The following is a 26677-nucleotide window of genomic DNA, read 5'->3' as shown; positions in this document are numbered from 1 at the left end:
ACAAATATACGCGATTTAAATCCGGAAAAATAGTTTCATTTCCTATGTGTAACAATCGTGAAAACCTAAGAACTCGATCTCTACTTAAGTCCTTAACTTTTATTTCGTTACATTACCGACATACTTCTATCGTTTTGTCTCCTCACATCGCCGCTCTTTGCTTACACGGCGGTTTATTCTCGTTACTTTTGATCTGGAGTTTTTTAAAGATATTTTCAATCTGCTGATATATAAAGGAAGTATAGTCACGTCTATGGGACATGGAAGGAAAGTAGTTTTTTTATGATAATTAGTGACGGGACGGACAAGTCGTGCGCCTAGTGGAAAGCGACACGCTGTTGCAGTGCCACTGAGAACTCTAAATCGCAAAGATCTGCACTGCCATAGCGCCCGTCACCCTGAAGTCCCATATGCCTGTAATTTCACCCTTACCCTTCAAAACTGAAACACAGTCATGCTCACATTACAGCTTGGTGGTAGAAATAGATAAGGTAGTAGTACTTGCCTGGACAAACTCTTTCAAAAGGAGCTCTATTGCTGTTAAAAATATTGTAGATTGGAAAGTTTGCTTCATGGACACATAATTTTGTTACTTTTAAATTGTTTGCTTAATCTGGAAATAGCATCTTTGACTTACTTTGAAAAATAAAACAATGTCTACGTGAAGCATAATAACTTATTGTTAATCTACTTTCCCTCCGTGTCCTATTGCCGTAGGATGCACTGTTATGTTAGATCGACTTTTACTATTACTATCCACATTTGCTTTACATTATATTTAAAGAATATATTAATGGAGAGATACCTTATGTGCGTTGTAATAACAAGGCCATGTACTAACAAAGTATTCCATTTCCGAATTTGGTTATAAAATTTACGAAGCTATCAAAGCTGCAGTTAATACACATGATTAATGCATGAGCGACAAAACGCATAAGCCATACCCACATCCGTTTCCTTTACCACTGCGCACTGTAAACTGCCAATGTTTATGTTAAATGGTCTTTGCATTGAGTAGGTACCTATTACATAATTTATATTCATACGTAAACCATAAAGCCTACAGTTGGATTAAAATTATCTAATAGAAAGAAGGGAGGTAGAAAAGTAAGTATTGATAAACTGTTTCTCTAATTTATATTAAGCCTGCTTTACACTCGGATAATACAGTAAGTTAAGTCCAACACCGACTTGTGTAGACATTATAGTTAGATTTTCAATTAGAAATAATAGGTAATCTTTAGTGTGTTGCTTATTTCTGATGAAATAAATTTACTGTTGTCTAAAGGATTGACTTCACTGACTCACTCAGAGTCGTATTCTAGAACTCTACTCAATGCTCAAGTCAGGATTTGAGCAGACTTGAGTATGATTTCAAGCACTGGAAATACGACCCTAATGGCAAGGACTTGAGTATGATTTTCAGTGCTCACTGCAATACTCAAGTCAGGATCTGAGTATGGTTTAAAGCACTCCAAATCATACTCAAGTCCCTGCCATTAGGGTCGTATTTCCAGTGCTTGAAATCATACTCAGATCCTGACTTGAGCATTGAGTAGAGTTCTGGAATACGACTCTCAGTATCTTACAGATAAGATAAGATAGGTAAAATAGAAATTACAGAAGTATTGTTTGTTTAGCAGATTAATAGTTAAAAATCTTTACCGTTTTTTTTACTGATTCTCTTGCAGTGAGTTCGTTGTGAACTAAACCAAACACATCAGTATGCAATAAACATGGTGACATTATTTTTCAATATCACGTTATCAGCTATCAATTTACGAGCTCTAATTAAAAATCTTATTATAGTTTAAATTCAGAGCTGTCAGCTAACCGCCCGACAGCATTTATTTTCTATCTTTCTGTTCAAAACTTGGCAGATATTAAGAAAAACAAATATTTATCAGAGAAGATTTGAAAGATAATTATTGCGAGTGGTTTTAACGACAACACTGAATGGAAAAAATAGAATATATGCATTGATATTCTTGACATTGGCTTCAGAGCTGTGTTTCGCTTTCCATCGTCTACACAAACCCTGTCATCATCAACTAATTTATACGTCTCACTACTGGACACGGGTCTTCTCTCAGGCGAGGGCTTAGTCCATAGTAGTTGGGGACTTAACAACCCGCATTGGGACTTAACAACCCGCATTGGGCCAAACCCAGTGACTATGCCGAAATTGAATGTCTGTGTCCAGTCCCAGCTCATCATAAACCGGCCGTTAAGTTGTCCGTAATTGACTACAATAACACAAATAAGAATTCCAATACAAAGTAAAAGTACGACGGTTATAAAAAATGTAAGTGTTATGGAACATCAAAATGTCATAGGAGGAATATACGTATAGAAGTATATTTGTTTCGAATTTATTAGGTACTTAGAGTAGAATAGAATACAATAGAATAAGCTTTATTGCACACAAAAAAAACAGTGATGATACAAAATACAGTGTAGGTGATATCGTTATCGCTATCGCCTTATTGCTAGATAGCGATCCATTCTAGCCTACCTTAAAAATGATTACAGAGTTACAGTTGAAGGGCAGCTAATGGTGCACAAAGCAGCTAAATGGTGTATAATGTTGAACCGAATATATTCTTAATAAACTTCATAAAACTTACTTTAGAACCATAACATACGTACACATTGCTATATACTAAATATGTATGTATAAAGGAATAAAATAAGTTAATTAATAAGTGTAACGCCTGAACCTGTTTATTGTTAATGTAACTACGTAACTTCTAGGCACGATGCCCCAGACTACGGTCACAGTATCACAAAATGGCTTGTAAAACTGTAGTACGGCCCTCGACGAAATTTTCTACTTATAAACTTTTTAACATTTTTTGTGTATCTACCTGTTATACTTTAGTTCTTTTTTATTTAATTTTTTTAGAATTTAAAAAGGGGTACACATACACATAACTAAATATAGTCCTAAAAAACTGTATATACCGTTTGACGGCAGGATCGAAGCGAGTCTCAATTGAGCAAAAAGTTACAAAACGACACTCGATGTGGTTAAAAATACTTATTATTATATTACTAACTATCCAACAAAAAAATTTTGAAATAATTATCTTTCAACATTCATATATCTTTATAAACGATAATATATATATGCATATACCATGCATATTATTTTTATTTTGATGACGAATACTTAACTAAGTTATAAAATAATGTTCATTTACCAATTAGCGGCCTTTACACAGACACTCTGTCACACGTGATAAGCAATCGTGAGCGACTGAGCGCGCGTGTAAACACATTGGAAGGAAAAGGGAAAGATCACACGATATTGTGCTGTCAGGCGCGCGCGCAATCGCGCACTCCAATACGCGCCAGTTTCACGCGGTCATTCCTGCGCTATTAGCTTTTACACGGACGCTCTTTCCGTTTTAACAAAAATTAACATGAGTAGTCGCACGGGAAAGAACGTTAGCTTAAAAAAATTTAAACAGGTAACCGCGCACGATTGCGCGTGCAGGTAATCTTGCGCGCAACCCTGTACGCTTCTGATACCCGCGATACAGTGATTGCGTAAAGGGGGCTATTGCTTAAATTTGTGAAACGTCTAGCCACGTCTTATAGCTTGCGGTAGGTTGTTCCATAAACTTTTCCCTTCTATCAAAATAACTGTATTTGTACATACCCTACGAAACGAAAGTTGCTATCGCTAAGCACCTATTATATATTATGATAGCAATAATAGTGAAATCCGCGCCTTCGCCGATTAGGATAGACGACCAGACATATGATAAATTATGGCAATTTGTTTTGCGGCTATAACAACGACACTGCAATCTACATTCAGAGATACGCTTGTTTATTGTACGATGAACCTAGCGTGGAAAGGCAATCGTGATTTTTATTAAATCTGTATGTTTATAATAAAGCCAAAGAGAAAACGTTGCGAGTCAATGATTTTATTATACTGTAAACATAACTTATTCATGCTAAAATTGAGGTGCAGTTAAGACCGCTTCTTAATAAAGTAGTTGTGCAGTGGCATAAAACAAGTATATATTTTATTGAAAACTTTTTCTAAATCTGTAAATAAAGAAACATGTCTGCCATGAACTTTGAAATATGAACCACCACGTACTTTCTATAACGAAACATGATGAAACACTTTGATCATCTTCTAATGTACATAAGAACGTCCTAGTACTATACTTCAAGAGACTCTTGAAAGCAAATAATGCAAGTTTCTGGAACTCTGAAATATAAAGTGTATTTGTAAAATATGAACAACCACGCAAGACTATATTACTAACATCATAAACAACAACTTTGTTTCATGATTTTATACAAAACATGAGAAATGTACCAAAAATAAACTTTAAGTTTTTGTTGTACTATCTGACACTTTTAGATCTGATTTGGTAGTAAATTCAAATGTGCAAGCGTCTTCCCCGACCACCCCTCGCCCGCTCCTGGATTTTGAATTATATTGATATTTACGCTAGTTCTTTCTTTTGTTACCGCACAGAATTATCACCGTTTAGTGCGATCTAATTTTTTTGTACGAAAGTAAAATCTGATGAATTATTAAAAGTCATGAAACAAAAGTTGTAAAAAATACAGTTCTTTGTTGTTGTTAGTATTTTGCGATTATACCTTTTATACATCTATCTAGATACAATCTTGATGTATTGACAAATTACAATAAAATCTGTACAAAAAAATCATATAAATCGGCTTTATATGGTTTTTCCTAACGGTTTCCATGCCGGACTGCTACGCAGAGGTCCTAGGTTCGATGATGTAGATGTCTATGTGTGTGTCCATCGCACCCGCGATACAGGGTTTCCTAGTGCGGGGCTATGTTGAGTGTGTGCGTTATTATTAAAAATATTTATTACAGTGCGATTTCCAAGAGTAGCTGCCGCCAACTGCTTCTTCATAGAGAAATATCAAAAGAAGCACATGGTGTCTGCGACAGTAATCATCTGGCAGGGGAACTTCAGCACATAAAGCAAGTCCTACATGTGAATAAGTTGAAGATTCCTAGCCAATCCCGCAGGCCCCGTGTGAAACCACCAAGACCTGCCATCTTACCTTACGTGAGAGGTGTTACAGACATGATTGGAAGAGTCCTCAGGCGTGCATCTATCAAGACCTATTTCAAGCCCCTGAGGAAGATTTGTCAGTTCCTGAGACCCGTGAAATGTAACATCCCCTTAGAGGATGCAGGAGTTTACAAGCTTGACTGTGAGTGCGGTCTCTCTTATATTGGACAAACAAAGCGAAGTATTTGTACCCGCGTCAAAGAACATATAGCTGATGTCAAACACCACCGTCGCGTAAACAAGTCTGCAGTCTGCGAGCATGTCATGGATAAACCTACACATTCAATGAATTTTGACAAACCCCCAGGTCCTTGCAAAAGAAGTCCGTTATCTACCCAGGATGCTGCGAGAGGCCATTGAAATTAAAAAACATCCTAATTTCCACAGGAAAGATGGTTTCTCCGTACCACCAGTTTGGGATCCAGTATTACAGACATAAGACTGCATTATATATACTATTTAATATGCATACTAATTAATATGTTTTAGTTTATTCTAATTTCTATTAATAATCAATAATAAAACGAACTTAATAAAAATTCATTCAATACAATAATTTGAATGTCTTCTTTGTAAAAGTAAAAATAAGGAATTTAATTAATAACTATTGTAACTATAGTGAAAAAATAGGGTGGTTTGCATCAATATTAGACATAACTGGTTGAACACTGTACCACCTCAGTCAACCGTGACCATCGGACCTGTAAACGGCCCGAAACGTCGGTTTGTTTGAAAAAACAAATATACGCGATTTAAATCCGGAAAAATAGTTTCATTTCCTATATCAAAAGATTTCAAAAAATTATTTATACCAAGTAACGAATGGAAATCTCATCGATCAATTAAAATTATTAAAGTTGCATTTTTGGTGTCAGATATCAATTTTCCAGAGTTTAAAATATGAGGCTGGTTCTCGCTCGATTGGTCACAAGAAAACATCTCACACGCAACGTCAACTCATACCGGTCATTAAAATATTAATTATGTGTGATGAGCGTAAACGCAGATAACTAGATCTCACAGATACACAGGCACATTTACACATTATAATTACCATCGTGATGAGACTAATTACATTCTAATGTAATGTAATTATATTGTCAGTTAAAACAAAATTATCATTTATTATGTCAAGAAAACAATGTTTTGAAGTTTAACGTATATATTAAATATTATTTAACGGTTAAAACGGTATTCGTTTAGCAATTGTTATTTCATTAAATACATGTAACTTTGCTGGGGTCAAAATTGTTATAAATATGAGGCGAAAACTATACATTGTAGTCTATTGGAAGATAATAGCTTCTCTTATCTTTTACTTGGAAATGTAGACTGAATCAAATTATGTTAATGTAATTAGAATCACTATACATACTTAGTGTTGGTTAGGACACGAAATTAAAATGAGTTTGAGGGAGTACCTCATTTGAAAAAATGAGGCGGTACAATGTCCTACTTCAAATGAAGTGCAGTAGTGGTAAGAATGTTTGCACCTACGGCAATGACTCAACAAACAGGGAATATTAAGCACATTTTTATAACATAATGATATTAATCAATAACTGAAATGCTATGATATAGTATAAATAAATGCTAATTTCATTTAGTACTGTGGTAGTATTATCATATGATGTAGAATCAGCTAAACAGCGGATAGTGCAGGACCAACCATTGTTGCATTTGTTGAATTTCAAGCAGTGTGACTTGAGTAAGGCTGTGACATGAGGCTATGATATGAGGTGAGGTGTGAGGTGGGACATTTTTATGACATGAGGTGTTGTGACAAACTAATCAAGCGAGTGGTACAAACGAGTTGCCTCGATTATGAGTAACTCAACACTACACATACTTGGGCACCGCTCACAATTCCCCAGTGGTCTATGTTTGGTCTATGTCATGTAGATAAAAGCTATTTGCGGTGAATTATTGAACTGCACCATATTATAAACGTCAGATTTCTAGTTCGACCGATTTCTACAAGATTATTGCCCATGGCTTTAGTTTCCCTAGGAAATGCCGTGATAGATATGAATGCCCTACAATGTCTTTAAACAAAGTCCGCAAAATGTTTTTCGAGTAATACGCACCGACCGTTTAGTAATTAATCAATTCCGTAATGCGGAATTCATGTATTGTGGGTAAAACAATACTAATTAGTTAGCGCGTTATTTACTTCTTTATTTACCAGTTGTTGCCGCAATAAATGTAGTTAACTACGACTGGCGCTAATTGACTCAAGGTGAATCTTTTCCGATTTTATTTTTCTAAAATAAAATTGAAGGTGACCATTGACAATATGCCGCGTAAAAGGCAAGTAGAAGGTCGCGTGGTACTCTATTGACCGTATTAATCAAATCCATTTAGTAGGTTTCAATACAAAACTAAACTAATACATTGACGGTTTTATATAAAATTGTTGCTATAAACTTTAAGATAATGTGGACATGTACGAGCAACTGTTAAATTCTAGTACTCTAGTCGTCGTCTTAAGTACAGTATCAATGAGCCTCGTGTCCACAAATTTGAGTAAAGATCAAGGTGACTGTGTAGATAGCATCTGGTCGCGGTCACGCGTCGTGGTAATACACCATACGCACTGTAAAGCATTGGTTCCGTAATGATAACATTCATTTTGACAACTAAGGTATTATTCCTACTACGTGACTAAAATAATTACGAATTGCAGCAAAAAAAATGCGTAATAGAGCATTATTTGGATGTCTCGCATAATGAGCTTGTCATACTTGCTTGAGTAGCTTGACGTTTATTCATAGCCTACCAAGATTAAAAATAACGAATCATTTAGTGTGAGAACATTTCCTTCTCACTATTATGAACTACCATATTAGGGCTAACCGTTTCCCATAAAACAGTACCCTAATAAAGAGCCACGACCGTTAGTAGAGCAAAGCGGATTAGCCGTGGATTCGGTACTCGAATCTCGAGATCACGACACTGCTCAAACGTTTTCTCATACAAAAGTAAAGTAATCGTTGCGCTCGTTATGTATTTTTGGCTTTGATTGCCATATAAGAAAATCGGGCAAATAAAGAGATGAAACCATGAGAACGTCCCGTTGAACATTAGCCTAAAGGCAAATGTCATTTTACCCTCTTTTTTCCTATATCTATCTTTTATCCTCGCCTTTATTATTGACATGCTAATAATCGTAATGAAATCAGCATGTCTGAGAAGGACCGCAATCGATATGAGGTAGTTTTGCACGCTTAATACGGGAAGGGATCTTCTTATGATGAGAAGATCCCTACCCGTATAAAGTGTGGCAAACTACGACCTAAGACCCATTCCTTAATAGAAATAAGTGCTTGGCAATGGGCCTACTGTACTATGTATGGGTAGACGATGATGTGTGAATAAATATGGATAAACCGTAAAATAAACTAACTGCTGAATAGCAGTGTTAGTGCTGTATACGACGTATATGCGATTACAACCAAAGAATGCAATTAGTATTGAATTTCTTACATATCAAGTATTTTGAACAATGAAATCTAATTAATGAAAATAGAAAACACGAAGTAGCTCTACAAGTTACGATTCCAAGTAGATATACAGTTTTGTCAATTTCAATAAAATTCTAAGCAACATGTAATAATTGCATAAAGACACGAAACGATGGTCGAATATACGAATGTGGAGGAACTCTAACTGCAGCAATTATTTTATTAATCTTGTAATCAATTCGACATAGCCAATTGCCATTTGGAAGAGCCGCTATTTTATCATCTTGAGTAATGCAAAAGTAGTTTATGTAAGCACGTTTTTATACTTTTCGATAGATTCAATACAATACAAAACAAATATTATTTATTGCACACTAGGACAAATACAAAAAAATACAAAAATTAGAAAGACAACAGGCGGCCTTATTTCTATATAGCAATATCTTCCAGGCAACCTTCGGGTTACAGGAAAAACTGTGAGATACTAATTAATTGGGAGCGCAACAGAATTCGTATTTAAAAATACATATTGCACATACACAAGTGAAAAAAAGGAAAATTCTTACCGGTGAACTTAGGATTCCTTATATTCTTGCTTCAATTCAGAAGAAAAATTGACTTTTGAACTACGCAACTTTTACAATAATAAGTGTACTTTAATATTGATATTGCTCTAAGAATTTCGCTTTTAGTGGTTTATAAAACAACATCGTACAATCAAGTGGACATCCTAAATTTGAAAAGATTTCTTCACTGTAACTCTGCCCATCCCATAATTCATTTTAAATTTTATAGAGACGTCATTACGTATTGTGTAAAGCATGTTTCTACATGATATCTTATCGTATATATATGTGAACGAAGTTTACGTTAAATGAAATGCTATAAGATTTCCCAATAAAGTCACGCACAAATAACAAATTGTCCAAATGTTTAAGACATTTGTTGTGTTTATCTGTAAATAAATAATTTTCTATTATCTTATCTGGAGCTTATCTGGGCGAGCTAGAATTGGAAGTACCTATGCAAATTTAGTTTTTGCTGAAGGTCTTGGCGCTAGATTGGAAGATGGGTTAGTGAAGTGCATACTTGGCCAGAGGTTTCTTGAGGTAGGCAACCGCAGATACGTCTTGGCAGGGACGGCGTGGGTGGGGAGGGCCGTTCCGTTAGCCGGTCGAGAGCCACAGCTGATTTCACATGTGTCGGAACACGTCGCCGCGCGCTCGTTTCGCGCTGCGCAGAGGGAAATGCCGGTAACCTCTATTTCAACAGACTTCGATAAAGTTTATGATAAGTGGATGTGTTATTTTGGTTAATATCGACATCGAATTTTACTGCAGCTGCACTTAGGACATCCCTAATTTTTGGGTAAGTTCGTTTTAGTGCTGTAAGTGCAGCTATTCTATCACTGTCCCTAGAAAAAATAGCATTAATTATAATTAATAAATACTGTAAGTACCTTATTATCACGTACTTTACGCAAGGTATTTAGTAATTTTAGTGCGTTTTTCCTGGTTTATATTCTATTTCCATGAGTACTTGGCAATAATACTGCATATAAATAGGATAATTAATGCAAGACAACTTTTTCCATGATTGCTACTCACTGGAGGTGAAATTATTTTTTGGATCTTTAGATCGATTTATCGCGTAGTTTTGTTTTATTGGGTAGGTATAACAAAATACGATCACGTTTGACCTGGTGATCGTACTTATGTAAACTAAAAACTTCAGTCAATTTTTTCAAAACACAAAACAAAAATTATTTGCAAAATGTGCACGCTCAATTTTGTATGGCTTAGTTTCACAAGTACGATATCCAGCTGAATTGTGGACGGGCTATTTTGTTTACAGCCACCCTCTCTCTAAAAATGGCTATTTGTAACCACCGCATTCCTATCATTAAAACAAACAAATGTTGTTCTTTAATAATTGAAATATCACACTAGTTTTTTTACGTTAAATATGTCAAACTAAATCGATGAATCACTGCAAGATGCAAGGTTCCAGTGGACGTCGACACAATTTTGGAAATAAATGGAATTTAAGTTGTTTGTCCAAAACGTATAGAAATGCTGTGTTTAAAAGGTTTTTTTTTTTATAATATCAGATGACTGGACGAACAAGTCGTGCACCTGGTGGTAAACGACACTTGTCCGTAACAGTTGCAATGTCACTCGGAGTTTTAAATCACAAAGACAAAGAAGAAGACGTTGCACTGCCACTGCGCCCGTCACCATGAGATATACGTTGACAAGTTCCATGTGCCTGTAGTTTCACCAGCACCCTTATCTTTCAAAACCGGAACTTGAATTAAAAGTAAACCTGTAGAGCTTGGTCAAATATACCAAATATATGAATATGGGCCATTGCCCACGTGTACTCGTATCAAGTCATTGAAATTTTATTATTCGTACGTGAGCATAAATATATATTTTATTCATCGAAACACATGGTTATAATACAGATATATGTAAAGAAATGTATACTGATTTGTATTCTTTTGATTTGATTTGATTTTATTTTATTTGATTTGTGAAAAATATATAGCTTATACCAACAATGCTTATTGTGCAGTGGTATTATGAGAAATATATTCATCCATGAGAATATCCTTATTCGTAACTTACGAGGATGCCTCACGAATACTCAGCTTTACACTTTGGACTGTCTTACGATAACAAGTAGAGTTGAATTTAAATGTTAAGTGTAAAAATTGAATAACCACACTAATTTGACACACACTGTATGTTACATACATGCTTTGTTTTTTTTTCTTTTCATGACGTATTTATTATTGTACTTCTACTTAATTCACCTGGTAACATGTTAAACATGTAGTGACTATGGATTGAAGAAAAACGTGTTACTAAATGTTTTGTTGATATGGACATAATTATATGGTTTCATTTGTTAAGGTTTTTCACTGAGGTAGATACAAAAAATTAAAACTAATTTTGATCTCTTTTAAAAATGAAATTTCTTATGATACACAACATACGTATTCCAAAAAAACTAATATATGTTACCAGGAAAATGTCTTAATTTTTAAATGGTAAGAGAACATGCAAGCTGTCAAAGTGTGCAACTGTTGTGTCGAATTAACGTTCACGGTTAATCGAATTAAAAAAGGAATAAGAAAACTAAAAAACTTTATAATTGGTACATACTTTATGCTATACCTACTGCCAAAATTAATGTGAAAATAATCGATTTTACTATAATTTAGTATAATGGTATAAATTTTTAAAATCGTTGTTGGCTCCAAGGCTATCCAAGGCGCCACTCTAATCAATCCATGCCTTCTGCTTCCAGTCTCTTCGCGACTACTACATCAGCCATCTATCCATGTGTAATCATGTAATTGATAGCAAACATTCTAAACCGGAATGTCTCCCGAATTCCTTTTGTCAGGAACACTAGAAAGTTCCGACCAAGTTGTCAGGTCGACAGTTCAGATTTCTAGGTCAATGCAGGTTATTAGGATTCCTGAGGAAATTGGAAACATTTACTAGAAATGTGCTTTTAGCATATCTCGCATATGATTATTCCTGAATTTTAAATTCTTTTTGAATTTATTCTTGGAACATACAAACTTGGAAAATTACTTTTTTCTATTATTATGAATTTTCTCTATTCTTGTAAAGTTTTCCGGAAATGTAAATCTTTGTTAGAATGTATATCAATAACGTTTGAAATGGAATACGCTGAAAGGTATTAGGTCTTTTAGCGTATCCTACCTCAAACGTAACCCTAAAAAAAATACTTATTTTATTAATCGAATTGGCACAGGACTTCACCCTAATAATGTAGATAAGATATTCCGTGAATTAGAACGAACTGTTTTTCTTCTTAGTCAATTACGCGTGTCAGTAAAAAGTTGAACTCTCATTTATTTCCCGAACGTTATAATGTGGATATTTTTAAGGACTTAATATCATTTTCGTTCACGTCTTTAGTCTCCACTAGGCGAGTTTACGGACAAACATAACTCTATCCTGACTAAATTAAAAGCACAATAAAGGAACAATAAAATTTAAGACACTATAGGAGCTCAACGCTTAAAAAATAATTGACAGTTTATTTTTAATACGGAGTATAACGATGTAAAAAGTGAACCGCAAAATCGAGAGACCGTCCATATTGCAACTGACCTTGAATGCAAACTTGCAGTCTGCAGTTGCATAAAGAGATAATTGCCGTTATAAGAGCTGCATCCAAGTGCATCGACTGTATGAAACGACGTTAGGCTTAGTACACAATCGCGTATTGTAACCCTCACTGAGCGCGTAAAACGATTTAGATTTTTTTTATATTATGCAATATATACTTATATGACTTATTGTTTACATAGTTACTATGTATATAAGTGGCTATCATACTTGCATAAGCAGGACCTTCGAAAACAATGGTCCTATTGTATGGTATTAAATACCTACATACATATATTATGTACTTGCAATAAACTAACGTAGCAGACCATATCATATCGATTACCGAAGTCGTATTAAATTGCAAAAACGTTGTAGATAACACAAAAAATGAAGTAAACACAATTTTTTATTGCACTCTATGCAACTTCATAACAATTTAAAATTCTTTAGTTACGGATAGTTTTTTTTTTAATGAAAGTTTATTCATACCCATAAAGAAAACATTCATAGCGTTGTTCATAAAACTGCCGGCAAAACACCTGACTTGCGCTTGCGCCGCGTCGCGTCACATATCATCACGCGTCAGAAGCTCGAACACCAATCTCGAACGCCTAACGCTCTTATTTTTTACCATCATAAAGTGCGGTTACTGTACGTGGGAGCAACTTGTTGCGTGATTTTCACATCATTTTCTTAAAATTTACACGCTTTTGCACTATTATCTGGCAGATTAGTGCCGGGAAAAACACTTCACTCTTTTCATACCTCATGTATGATGTTGCCATAATAAAACTATATAATTACAAACTTTTTTCATCCATACCACAGAGACTTGTCACAGTACACTTGGTGGTTCGTCACCCATTCAGCTATCGCGAGATACGTAAAACTCTAGTTTTGTTATAACTGTAAGTGAACATCAATTTGTAAGAATTGTGTGAGTTTCTAGCGGGAAAACTGCGAAGTGAATTAGAGATGGTTCACGCTGCCTGCACCATCTATTCAGCATCTGAGTGCTGGGGCATTGCCCAAGTTTTAGTTTGTACGAAATTCTCAACGAGTGGAGTAAGCAATATAGATAAAAAGGCTGAACACTTAAGTTTTTGGATGATAATATTGACATAAATGTGGATTACATTCCAACGTACTTATTCATCGATTAACGCAAATACCTAACCATTTTTTAATATTTATGTGTTATTACTACAAATTATTTTAAATCATCTGTAAAAGTAAATCAAGCAGCTTAACATTTTGAAAATTTCGTTAAAAGAACAATTAAGTATAATATTATGATGTAAATATGCGAACAGCCCCATATCTTTCTACATTAGTTTTGATTATACTGACCCTCCCTATCGACCCTTAGGAGTATACGAGAAGGGCACTATGACCTGTGCGAGCGAGCCCGCACAGGTACCACCTAAGTCAGGTCCTAGCCGCAGATCAGCCCGTTTGCACGATTTTTGTCCGGTTCTCTGTAAGGCCAGTGCCTTAGGTAAGCCGCCCCCTCCCTATTTTCCAGAAAATATGCTAACAGCCGGGTAGGTTACATTAGACCGTCTAAAGGCTGTGGTACGGTCATATGTCTATTTACTTTTATATGAACTTATTCATGTTAGACCGGGCCGAGTCCGTGCTCCGGAGCAAGGCCCGGCCCCGGCACGGTGTAAACTGAATCAGCCTTAATACGACATTCTCCTTGGCAGTATTGGCAATTGATTCGTAATAGCGTTCGCATCTTGGCCTAATAGAAACGAATTGGATTTGTATCATATTTCTTGCGGTTGCGATTGTATCGAGCATGGAGCAGCGGTCGCGAGAAGCGGTTCGTCCGTCGATACGTCACGCCGTTGTCAATCAGAGCGGATGGCCGGATGGCCGCACGCTGTTGCACGATATCGACCCCGTTATTGTCGAGATTTCACTTCTATCTGATAATTATTCTAGTTTTTACTATAATCCATGTTTGCAACTAACACTCGGAATCGATCAGAATACTATTATATTGCTGATGACGACAAAACCCATAGTCATGTCGAATATAGCACTATGTATGTAATTCATCTTAACCTTTTTTCCTAGCCTTATCGAGCAATTCCCCGCATTGTGTGCAAATTATCCATCAATTTAAGTTTACAAGCTTATACATCTGTAGTGTATCTGCACTGTAAACATTAGAGGTTAACTACACTACCTAAACGTAAATAAAGAAAGCACAGTACACACCGATATTCAATTGTTTAGCTAATCCGGGTCATAACGAGGTTCGCACGGATCATCAGTCTCTTTTTTTCGTAGAAAAAGTGTTAAAATGGTACTCATAATGAATTAAGGCTAATGTTTGTTCACACGTGACTGTTCCACCTACGCAATGATTGCCATTTCACTTGCGGACGTCCATCAAAATGTGGAAATGGAGACTCGGAAGTGGTTCACATTTAGCCACATTTTCCCGACCGTCTAGTTTTTTTTTGTGATTACCACATACTTTTTTATAATAGGCAATTATTTACTTGACAAACACCGATTAACCTACACTTAGGAACAGCATTATATAATTTAATTTTACTTTGTATAAGTACTTGTATGATTTCCAAAAAAATATTTAAACTTGCAAGTTAACCGTAAACTTATTTTAGAATGTCACTGATTACTGCTTTAGAACACTTTTGAGCGATGACGAGACAAAAAAGTGTCTCGTAACGTCAGCATCAAAATAAGTATCGGATGTGCTGTAAAACGATTCCAATGGAATATTGAACGTCGAACAATCGATTCATAACCGGTGGCCGACCGATATTCGATCAAAGGTGCGTCATGGTCACTTATTCGTATGAACTTTTGATGCTAATGTTTTGTGAAATGTTACTATAGATTTTTTCCTATTCTCAAAACCTAAAACGAGCATTGGTCAACATAGCTTCAATGGCAATTAAATGGGAAATGAACTGTATGTTAACGATTTAATTTGCAAAGGCTACAGCTGATTATGTTTTATAGAAAGATTGTAAATGCTTTGCTGATTTTAAAGTCTTTGAGTATTGTTAATTGCCCTGGCTTTCCCTACCATTAAATTCTGAACGCAACAGTACTTCTTTGGGGTAGAAATAGTTTTTAGTAGCAGTAGAGCTCCTTGTGAATGAGTTCGTCCAGGGAAGTACTGCCACCTTACCTATTTCTGCCGTAAAACAGTAATGTGAGATTAATACGTTTCCGTTTTGAAGGGTCAAAGTAGGGGTGAAATTAAAGGCACATGGTACTTTTAACTTATGTCTCAAGGTGACGAACGCAGAGGCAGAGCTACTACTACCTTCGCAATTTTAAACTCAGAGCAGCACAGTAACTGTTATGGACACGCGTGTCGTTTACCGCCAGGCGTAAGACTTGTTCTTCTCGTCACTTGGTTTCATAAAGTTAATGTGGTGGAACCTACCCCGGTTTGTTATGTACAGTGAACCCTTTCATCATTAAATAGGCGATTCGACGCTTTTGATGTGTAAACAATGTACAGGTAATATGGCAATGGCCACCGCAATCTGACTTAAACGGCTTAAAACCAATATTTTCCTATGTATACCTTTGGAAATAAGGAATATTATTCCATCAGCCTTGCTCTAGGCAGAAGTAATTGCTGTCGGCAATCTAAAAAAACCTATATATAGGGCGACGTGTCAGTTACTCGCATATTACGTGTTCTGTAGGATGAACGTTTCAATCGTTCAATTTACACGTGACCATATTCATTTACCTCCATTACGTCATGTAATAGACATCAATACGTCACGGATCAGAAGCAATCAACTCTTGCGCAATTCTTAAGGCGGCAAACCCATCATATACTAAGATATTGTTTCCGCTTTGTCTGTCCAAGTGTCGATAATTATCATTATTATATTTATATATAAAGTACCGTAAAAACAGTACACTGAAAAAGATTTCAACATATTATTTACCTACTAGGTACTATTTTTGTATACACATACAACACTAAATAGCCTATTGGTTACTGCCTCTTTAGCAGAGACCATTATATGCGAAATTTAATTTAAAATGAGCTTTCTTGTGAAGGAAAACATCGTGATGAAACCTGCACATCGAAGAAGGTTCACAACCCTCGGAAAACGTGGTAAGTCTTCAACGTGCATTGGGCGTGCGTGGCAGACTGGCCTAAATCCTCAACTGAGAGCAGACCGGTCGCGGTGCCCAGCAAGGAAATGTATAAATTGTATTAATGATGGTACAACACCAATGTGTGTGTCTTAGAATGCTACTCTTCCGTACATATAGCGATAGATGCCGTTCCTCAGTTCCGAGTTCCTCAGGGTTCCGCACTGTCTGCAACTCTCTTTCTGCTGCATATCAATGATATGTTAATTCCAGGTGCCTTTGCGTATATTGATGACAGCACAGTTGTAGATAGGTACTTGACCAATGCAAGGATCAGTAGAGAGGAAATCCAGTCTTGTCGAGGGTCCATGGTTAACCGTTTAGATTTGACACTCCAGGCAGTCTCCGATTGGGGCAATGCCGATCTTGTCAAATTTAACGCTACCAAAATGCAGGCATGTCTATTCTCCACAAAACGGAGTCCCTTTGAGCTGACTCCGACTTTTCGTGATATACCGATAGCCGACTCCGATCCGACTCCGATAGTCCAATTTGAACTTCGGCAGATACATTGAATCCATGGCCAAAAATGCAGCAAGGAAGCTTGGGAACCTTTTCCGGGTGAGGCATTACTTTACACCGGGACAGTTGCTTCAGCTGTACCAAGCACAAGTTCGATCGTGCATGGAGTACTGCTGCCACCTTAGGGATGGCTCTGCTACATATCAACTGGCCACTTTAGATTCAATTGACAACCGTATCAAGAAGCTTATAGGTGACTCGGAATTATTGCAGGTGAAGCTGCAGAGCCTTGAACACCGCTGTAAAGTTGCCTGCTTATCGGTATTTTACAGGATATATCACGGAGAGTGTGCGATGAAATTACACGATTTAATTCCGGCTTCCCCTTTCCATCACCGGGGGACTAGGCGTAGGTTTGGATTCCACCCCTCTGTTGTGGATATTCCAAAGATTCGCACGAAGCGTTACGCTTCCACATTTATATGGCGAACGGCTGTGGAGTGGAATTCCCTGCCTGCAGACTTGTTCCCTAAACTTTATAACTTGGGTCTTTTCAAGGCGAGAGTGAATATGCATTATTTAGGTGTGCATGCTCCATCCAAATTTTAATATATTTAAAAAACAAGTTTCATTTCATAGAGATAAGCAGATACTTTAAGTTGTATTGTAGTATACACACATTGTTTCATATAAGTAAATAAAAACATGATCAGGATTTGCCAATGCCAATATGCGTAAAGCTTAAATAACCGTATCTCAAAAGTCATTACCATACAAAGTCAATCTAGAAAATCCCAAGTGAAAAAGTATGCAATTCCATTCACAGCTGTCTGTGAGCGTTATTAATATACATTGTACTCGGATCGTACTTAATTTCACACCGATAGAAAGACTTGTTTAGCACAGCAGTGATGCACTGATATTCGAGCGTATAGGTTTTGCAATAGTGAACGGTTGAGTGGCATACATGCACTGAATACTTCGGACACAGAACAATAAAGTCGACAACAATCGGGCACGGATTGTCATTGACGCCACAGTTTCCCTACGAGGTAACAGGTTCGAATCTCGGCTTACAATGAAAACGTTAGTCATTGTCTTTAAAGCACCATGTGTGATTCTGAGAATGTTAAATTGCCTTTATCCTAATAACACCGGATGAAAGAAGTGCCATTTTAAAGTACCGTTAGAATGTATCTAAAAAAGACGTTCGTGATGCCTAACATGCGGTCTTTCTATGCAAATTAAGCAAGAAAACAAATAAAATCTATTGTCGTTTTAAAAGAACGTAACACTAAGGCGCCAAAACTGTTTTTTTATAATATTATCATAAAAATACTTTAATTTTTTTTTTAATAATCATGCTACTACAACAGCCATGTAGTATTTATTTACGGTTTTTTTTTAATTTCCATACTATAATATTATATAATATTATTACTTTACATTAACTCACGCTCAACTTGTTAGTAGAGATCCAAGTTACACCACCGAACAGTTTTGAAACCGGTTAGTTCAGATTTCCATTTAATTGATTAGATTTAGCATCGAGAATGACTTATCTAGCAGATATTATTGGGGGTCATTTTATAATTTCTCTTTTTTTAAACCCCGCCTGCTCTAACATTGGTTTAGTGCAGTGACGTAATATGTTGTGCAACGTTTAGATTTTATAATTTTATAGTCGAATTCTTTTACAGATATATCAATGCTTACACTACTTTTCAGAGAAAGCAATACACACTCGTACTCGTACTCGTACATATTTAGAGGATACTAACCAAAGATTTAATTATCATAACAATATTCATATGTATATATTCGGTTCGGTGTATGTGGCCAGTAATACTACTGGCCACATACACCGAAACGTTTCATTTGAAACAAGGATGACTTTAATCCTCTTTTGTTTCGAGTAAAAGAACTGGTATATAGTGACCTGTAGTATGCCTGTAATTCATATTATGAAAGTTATTATTAAGATAATTTAACTATTTATGGCGTTCCTCTAAATATATTTTGAAAATTTTGTCAGGTGATAAGTAGATAAAAACCTATCAGAATATTTTTTTGAAATAATAACGTCGTCAATAGTCGATAATTTTCAATGGTTTCCACGAGGTGTATCACGTTTCACGAAGGTGACGGCCAGGGATTAGCCTTGCTCATGACATTGCTCCAAACACGTGATCAGTTTCACGCATTTTAGGAAACCTTATCAATATAAGAGACTATACTTGTTTTTATTAGCATGCGATAGAAGGAATTTTTGAGTGTATATTCAGTCATTTTGAAAGCAAAGCAAGTTAGTAAATACCACAGAACACATTTATACTATCTTTATGTAATTATTACTTTTTTTAATCGTAGTTTTCACTAAAAACTAAGTCAAATATTTCTAATTTTACATACTTATCTATTTCGAAGACTGCCACTATAAAAAAAAACTTAAAGAAGCAGAGGTTCCAAACACATACACTAAACTAATGTTTTTAAAAATAATAACATATTATTAACGTCAATTGTAAACATCATTTGTTATCATTTCTCATGATGTTTTCGTTTTCGGTCTGATTAAAAAGGTTTACGATCATTGCTTCTTCGGTTAAGTTTTTTCTAATTCTTAAAAAAAACGAACTTTCTACAAATAACTTCGGTTGCTTTAAAAAGTACCCAGGTAATTTACATATAAATTATCTATCAGCAATATTTACGTCGTGATTGAATAACAAAATATCCAAACTTTCTCATTCAGATTATGAGTGATATTGCACCACTCAATATCAGCTGAAATATTAAGTACCTAACTCATATTTACTTTTTCTAAAACTACCTTGATGTTGACATTGGGTAGTAAACGACCTTAAGGTTACTTCAAGATCGCGAACTAAATCCTGTTAAGTGAGTCACTTATTGAAAAGAAGCCAAATAATTTAATTACGTATATGGATTAAAAAGAACAACCAAAATATATGTAATGAATAATAGACGATTGGTTTCGGAATAGTTCCCTATCTCAGCACTGACGACTTAACGTCTTGTATTGTTGTCAGGCTGTATGGTTTCACGAGCTCTTTATACGTCCGCTGATTACATTTTAATGTTCTTTACAAACGCAATATCTTACGTATAAGTTATGAATTTGTAATACAAAAGTGGAATAATGATATCTATAGATTTTGTTCCAAATTGTTACCATGAGAAAGTGTTTCACGCATGCTGTTTCTATTTTTCTCTCTCAGTTCGAGTTAAACTTGACCGATCCCAACAAAGTCAATAATTTCCACTCACGCTCTTGATTGCGTTTACGAAATATCAAGTGTAAAGCCTATAGCTTCTGATCTTCAGTCCCATCCAGTTCAGTCTATAGCATTAACACATCAATACATAATTTTCGATTTCGAATCGATTCCTCAGTATGGTGCAACACTAAACGCTAGTTTAGTAATGTGATAATCAAAACCTATTTATTAGCACCAAAACTCTATAAATATAAATTACAGAAGCTATAATCACTGTACCTAGCTAAAAAGTTGTAAGGCAATGTGTGTCACAGTATATAATAGTTTGCCTGATACACTAACTAGTATCTATTAAAACAATAATGGTTGAAAGAAAACACAACCACGTTAAAATGTAAATAACATATTTGAACAAGTAATGTATCGATGTTATACGTATGGTGCGTGATTACATAATTCAACTAAAATTTTAAATAATAATATTATGGTTCCAAAAATCCTTACGTTACCTTGAAGTAAACTTTTTAGGTAAATAATAAGTATAACATGTTACTTACTTAAATGAAAAGTTTTATGTGACATAGTATAAAGCAAAACGTAATTAGTATTGTGCGAATGTTTATATTTATATAATTTAATTTTTTTTTAAATACATATTTATTAATGTAACATGTTTTTATTAGGCGTTGCACTGAGCAATTGCATGTACACACGACAGCACATGAAGCTACACATTGACGTATCTTCCTCCGTTGCAATGGAGGCGATTTTCGAATAAAAATGTGTAGTCTGATGTGCCGTTGTCCGTACTATTCTTTTGTGGGTACATTACATTTCAGAAATGGTTGAAATGTGTGAAACGGCATTCTGTAAGCATTACCAGCAAGTATTGTACATAGCACAGCAATAAATTAATATGATTTATTGATAAATGGACAAAACATTCATGTACTGGATTGCAAATAAAAAGGATTATCATATAGCAATGTTCGATTAATCCATCATCCATCCATCCATCAGGTAGTGACAAGTGTACCTTTACTTAACGTGAAAACCAAATAACACCGCTGGAAATACATAAACCTTTAAATTTTGAAGCAGACACACAACAACAGCGTATTATACTCGAACCAATAAGGTAAGCCACACACCTACCCATAATAGTATTCAGGTAAATGCTGCCAAGCAGTGATATGAGCATTATTGCGGCTACTGCCGGTGAAATTTCTGGCACATGGGACTTGTCAACTTTATGTCTCAGGGTGACGGGCGCAGTGGCAGTGCTGTTCAGATTTTTGCGGTTATAAACCTGAGCGGCATTATTTTGCAAGGAACTCCGCTGTTACTAAAATATTATTGGTTAATATGGCATTTTAAATGTATATTAATAATAATTCTGCTTTCTCACGCGTGTCTCGACAATGCCTCAAATTACGGCGATTTGTTGTTACTCTGCGTCTGTTGTCACTTGGACGTTTTCGATAAATATCACAATTGAACACTATTATTAAAAACCATCGAACAATACAATAAAAAGAATTAAATTGTTAAACGCTGATAGGCAACTCCGCAATCGAGGAATCACGCTTCAGTGGCCAGGCTAGTGTTTGCCTAATACTCTCGCAAATGTCCAATCAAATGGGTAATGCCCATGGATGAACATTGACATAAAGTACGAATATTTTACTACGCTGTTTTTTTTAAGTAACATGCACATTGTACGTAAAAGTGAAACGTGTCAAACTAAATTTTTTATGAGCGTTGACATGTTGACACACTTTTTAGTAATTAAAAAGTTGCGTAGTAAAGTAAACTGAATGTGATAACAAACTAAAATTAAAATTGCTTCTTTGTTAGGATTTTAGCCATTTCATCAGGAATCTATTCAATTCACATAACGAACACTGCTTATTGCGTGTCCAATAAATCTATCACAGTATTATTAACCTCTCAATCAACTACACCGATCCGAAGCTAATTCTGTAACGTTCTGTATAACATTATCATCATAACGCTATTTGGAACAAATATGCGCAATTATTGATGCAGTAATCTGAGTTGCCACCTAAAGAGCAATGAAGCATGACTCCCTATCGTACGTGACCCTTGTACGTAAACAAATTGGGCAAAGAACTGATCTTACTTTTTTATTAACTAGAACAATGATTATTTACGACAAATGGCTAAACAAATAGCTCACTTAATACCACAAATGAGAGAATTCAAATTATACCATTACATTAAGAATAAGAAAGATGTAAGTAGATCCTATCCCCTGCATTTAAATTGTATTTTCCTTTATTTTGTGCAAAGGAAAATGAACATTATTTGAATAATATAGTATAACGTCTACTAAACACGACCGTTAGTTCCACTCTCCGTCTTCAAATAGTCGACTCGACTTGAGCAATAAACGATGAGGTTTCATCGGAAGGAAAGTGGCCGTTTGATATTTTTGTCGATGCCTTTTTAGGTCACTGATAACTTGAATACAGGTTATATGCAAGTTATTGATAAAACTGTGTTATCTTTATCATCGTGAAGTGAATTTTTGATATCTGATATAGCTTATTAGTTATAATTTATTATAGGAAATGAAACTAATTTTCCGGATTTAAATCGCGTATATTTGCTTGACTGAGTCAACCGTGACCATGGGACCTGTAAAGGGCCCGAAACGTCGGTTTGTTTGAAAAAACAAATATACGCGATTTAAATCCGGAAAAATAGTTTCATTTCCTATTTAATAGCGAAAACCTAAGAACTCGATATATAATTTATTAGTTACAATATTTTCATAATTGGAATTTTTATTTGTGGTTTCATAAATGGAAACTTTAAACTTAGAATTGTAAGAACTATTGTAATAAGAGAAATATACAAATTCCTTAGTTCATTACAATCATGCATTCTTTTGTATTTTTTATGAGTATACGGTATGGGTGTTTGTTTTTTTTTTGGTGGTAGGTTATAAATACCAACTATTATTGCAGTAACTACTAAGTAAGCTATAAGTGTAGTTAGCGATCAATTAGTAACGGACACGGTTAGCTATTTCTAATAGCAACCATATCTATCAGAGCAATTTTATTCAAACGATAAGATAATCGCATACAAATAAAGTAAATGAAATATTCTGTAGCCTTGTTTTGCACACAATGTTAAAAATAGAGTATTATTTCTAATAAATTTGCAATAACATGTCTATGGTAATAATAATTATTATTTAAGAAAGCGTATTGTTAAAAATCCGCGAATTTTGAATACTGACTTTTCTTCTCACAGACCACATTTTACCGTGTTTCTTCTTGTTTTGTACCTACTAAATAGCGACAAAATCCTTTTCTTGTGATTAAGCTGTCATTTAATATTGTATTTTCAAGTTAATTTTTTAGTAAAATGCGCACATTGTTTAATTTCATTACTCACTCATTCACAATGGTAATTGTATGAATACGAATTATTCATAAAATACGTTTTAACATTTCAAATTATATGCGTGTGATGGTGACATTAATACGCAGATAAATTATACCTTTATGGAAATTAGAAACAAATTAAATGTAACCTATTTCGGCTGATGCAAATGATAAACCTTGAATCTCGGCAAAAATCGGTTTCCCTAAAAATCAATACCTACAAGGGCAATTTATTTACGCGTAATATTAATTAAGTAATTGTCAATTTGATCAATATTACATTTGTAATATTATCTGACATGAGTAACGTAAAAAACATTCTCAAAGAACGCTGAATATGAATTCTCACTTTTAATTAAATCGCTCTAGCGGTGGCAGCCGGGCGGCGCATAGGTATTACACAAAGAGTGATTAAAACGAGAGCACAAAAGAGTCACGGCGATTTTAGCAAATTGATTCATCCCCGGGGCCAGACCGATGCCAATGGGTCTGGTTATTGTCATAATTGAAAGCCATTATTTACCCTTGATTGCGGCTAGAAAGTGTTGCTTTCTCGCCACGGTGGTTACAATAATTCTGACTTCACGTTTATTTTGAAGACACCACGGTCTGTTCAGGTACTTAACTGCCGTCACGCCAACATTAGCGTACAAAGAAAATGTTTTTTTGTCACTTGTTGTGTTTAAACAAATAGTTTAAACTAACTAAATAGTTTAACGCTTTCAAAGTGATTTAAAATGCCTTCTTCTATGTTACTTGTTTTACTTTCAGACAGACCTAACCTAAAATACATCATTTAAGAGTCTATACAATCTCAAATTGGTTGATTTCGCATAACAATGAAAATGTTGAATCAATGACTTTGGAAAATAATTTATAGTACAATTGAGGATATATATTGATTGAGGATGTACGGTGTAAAAAACACGATTCCTAAAAATATCTCACTGATGATTGAAAAAAAAAACACAAACTTATCTCGAAATTTTACAAAAAAACCGCTATTTTCAATAGGTACTTTAAATATACAAATGATTTAATTTTATATCAACTGAACTAAATAAAACACACCTATAGGTACTATACGATATACATTTTTGAAATGGCTTTAGTTCTATGTGTAAAAAAAAATTCTCGAAATAAAGCCAGTGTCCTGTCCCTCGACTCAAGCAAAATGCACCGTATTAGTACAGGAAAAATTTGTATTCGAGCTGAGGTAGTATCAATTCTTAATCGAGAAGTTGTTATGAAGCTTTAAATACAAGTAACTACTTAATAAAAACATGAAAATTTGCTCGATCGATTGTATGTCGAGTTGGATTGACTCTATTTACACACATCACTTTCAAATACAGTTACAATTGAAAACAAAATAACGACTGCTACAACATCTTTCAATTTTTTTTTTTATGAGAGTAGTATACAAGGCGGTATGGCGGACCTCGCAAGGGCGCTAGTATATCGTTTTATTTGACAGTCAGTTGAGTTATTCGAAATGAGATAATGAAATTATATAAGTATCAGTGTTACATTAATTTAATTACATACGTTTATTTCATTTAATGAAACACAATTTCACATAGCATAATTCATAATGATTAGTGCATATGAATAATTATAGTTAAATTCGTTCGGGTTTTGAACGGTAAGGGTGCTGGTGAAATTATAGGCACAGAGACTTATCAACCTATGTCTCAGGGTGACGAGCGCAGAGGCAGTGCCCCTCAGATCTTTGTGTTTTAAAGCTCTGAGTAACACTACAACTGTTATAGACAGACGTGTCGCTTATATCAGGCGCACGACTTGTTCGTCCTGTCACTAGGTATAATGATAATCTCAGTACAGAGTACTAAAAATACCGACCTCAAAAGTACATGGAATTACATCTACTTGGTAAGTTTTATTGTAATATCCTTAAATTCGCCACTATACAGGACTTGACACTGGAGATAATAAAAATCGGTTCTCACTACTCAAACAATATTGGGAGAAAAACGCCTTGAATTGGAGATTTAGTTAAAAATAAAAATAAAAAATAACCATTAAAGTAATTGCTCCTTAAGAAAATTTAGGCGCTATTTATAAAAATTAATCTTCATGAGTGAACAGCCACCCTTAGAGGTAAATGATTTCCTTCAAAATGAAATGGGACCACTATGAAAGTACCCCCTTTCCAACAAAAAAAGAATCATGTAAATCGGTTCACAAATACCGGAGTTATCACGTAACATACATAAAAAAAAAAAAATGTACGGTCGAATTGAGAACCTCCTCCTTTTTCGAAGTCGGTTAAAAAAAGAAAAAGTTGAAGACAAGTAGACTTATTTTTATGGATTAAAAAGTTAATCTTGTTTGATTCATATTTTAGTGGTATATGCTTTAAATATGTAGTAATAATAATGCAGATTAAAAACAATTTGTTTTTACTATAACATCCATTGTAGCTTTTATAAAATCTAAGCTAAATGTCGTAGTTTTGCGGGTTTCATCGAATCCTCACAATCCAATTCATTTATTTTTATTTTAAGTCTTGTAATTCTCTGGTTTTTGGTACTTTTGAATTTAATTTTGTATTATTAAAACAATTTATTTGAATTCATGTTTCGACCCACTATTGTTTATTCACTAATTCGGAGAATTGTTTAACTTCGTCAACACGTGTTTTCTAGAAGAGCTGAATAA

At 34.9% G+C, this 26677-nt stretch overlaps 1 protein-coding gene across 3 annotated transcripts in view; it reads left to right on the top strand.

The window, feature by feature from the left end:
* Positions 1-9765: 9765 nt before the first annotated feature.
* LOC113230231 (myosin-IIIb-like) overlaps positions 9766-26677 on the top strand; it is a 35716-nt gene continuing 18804 nt past the window's right edge. For all 3 annotated transcript variants that reach the window (XM_026464061.1, XM_026464063.1, XM_026464064.1), the window contains exon 1: positions 9766-9916. The gene's annotated coding sequence lies outside the window, so the exon portion shown is untranslated. The remainder of the gene's footprint in view (positions 9917-26677) is intronic.

Source organism: Hyposmocoma kahamanoa, unplaced genomic scaffold (assembly GCF_003589595.1).
Source record: "Hyposmocoma kahamanoa isolate Upper Pololo Valley unplaced genomic scaffold, ASM358959v1 63, whole genome shotgun sequence".
In the NCBI taxonomy this organism is placed as follows: domain Eukaryota; kingdom Metazoa; phylum Arthropoda; class Insecta; order Lepidoptera; family Cosmopterigidae; genus Hyposmocoma; species Hyposmocoma kahamanoa.
This window is presented reverse-complemented; position numbering and strand designations above follow the sequence as displayed.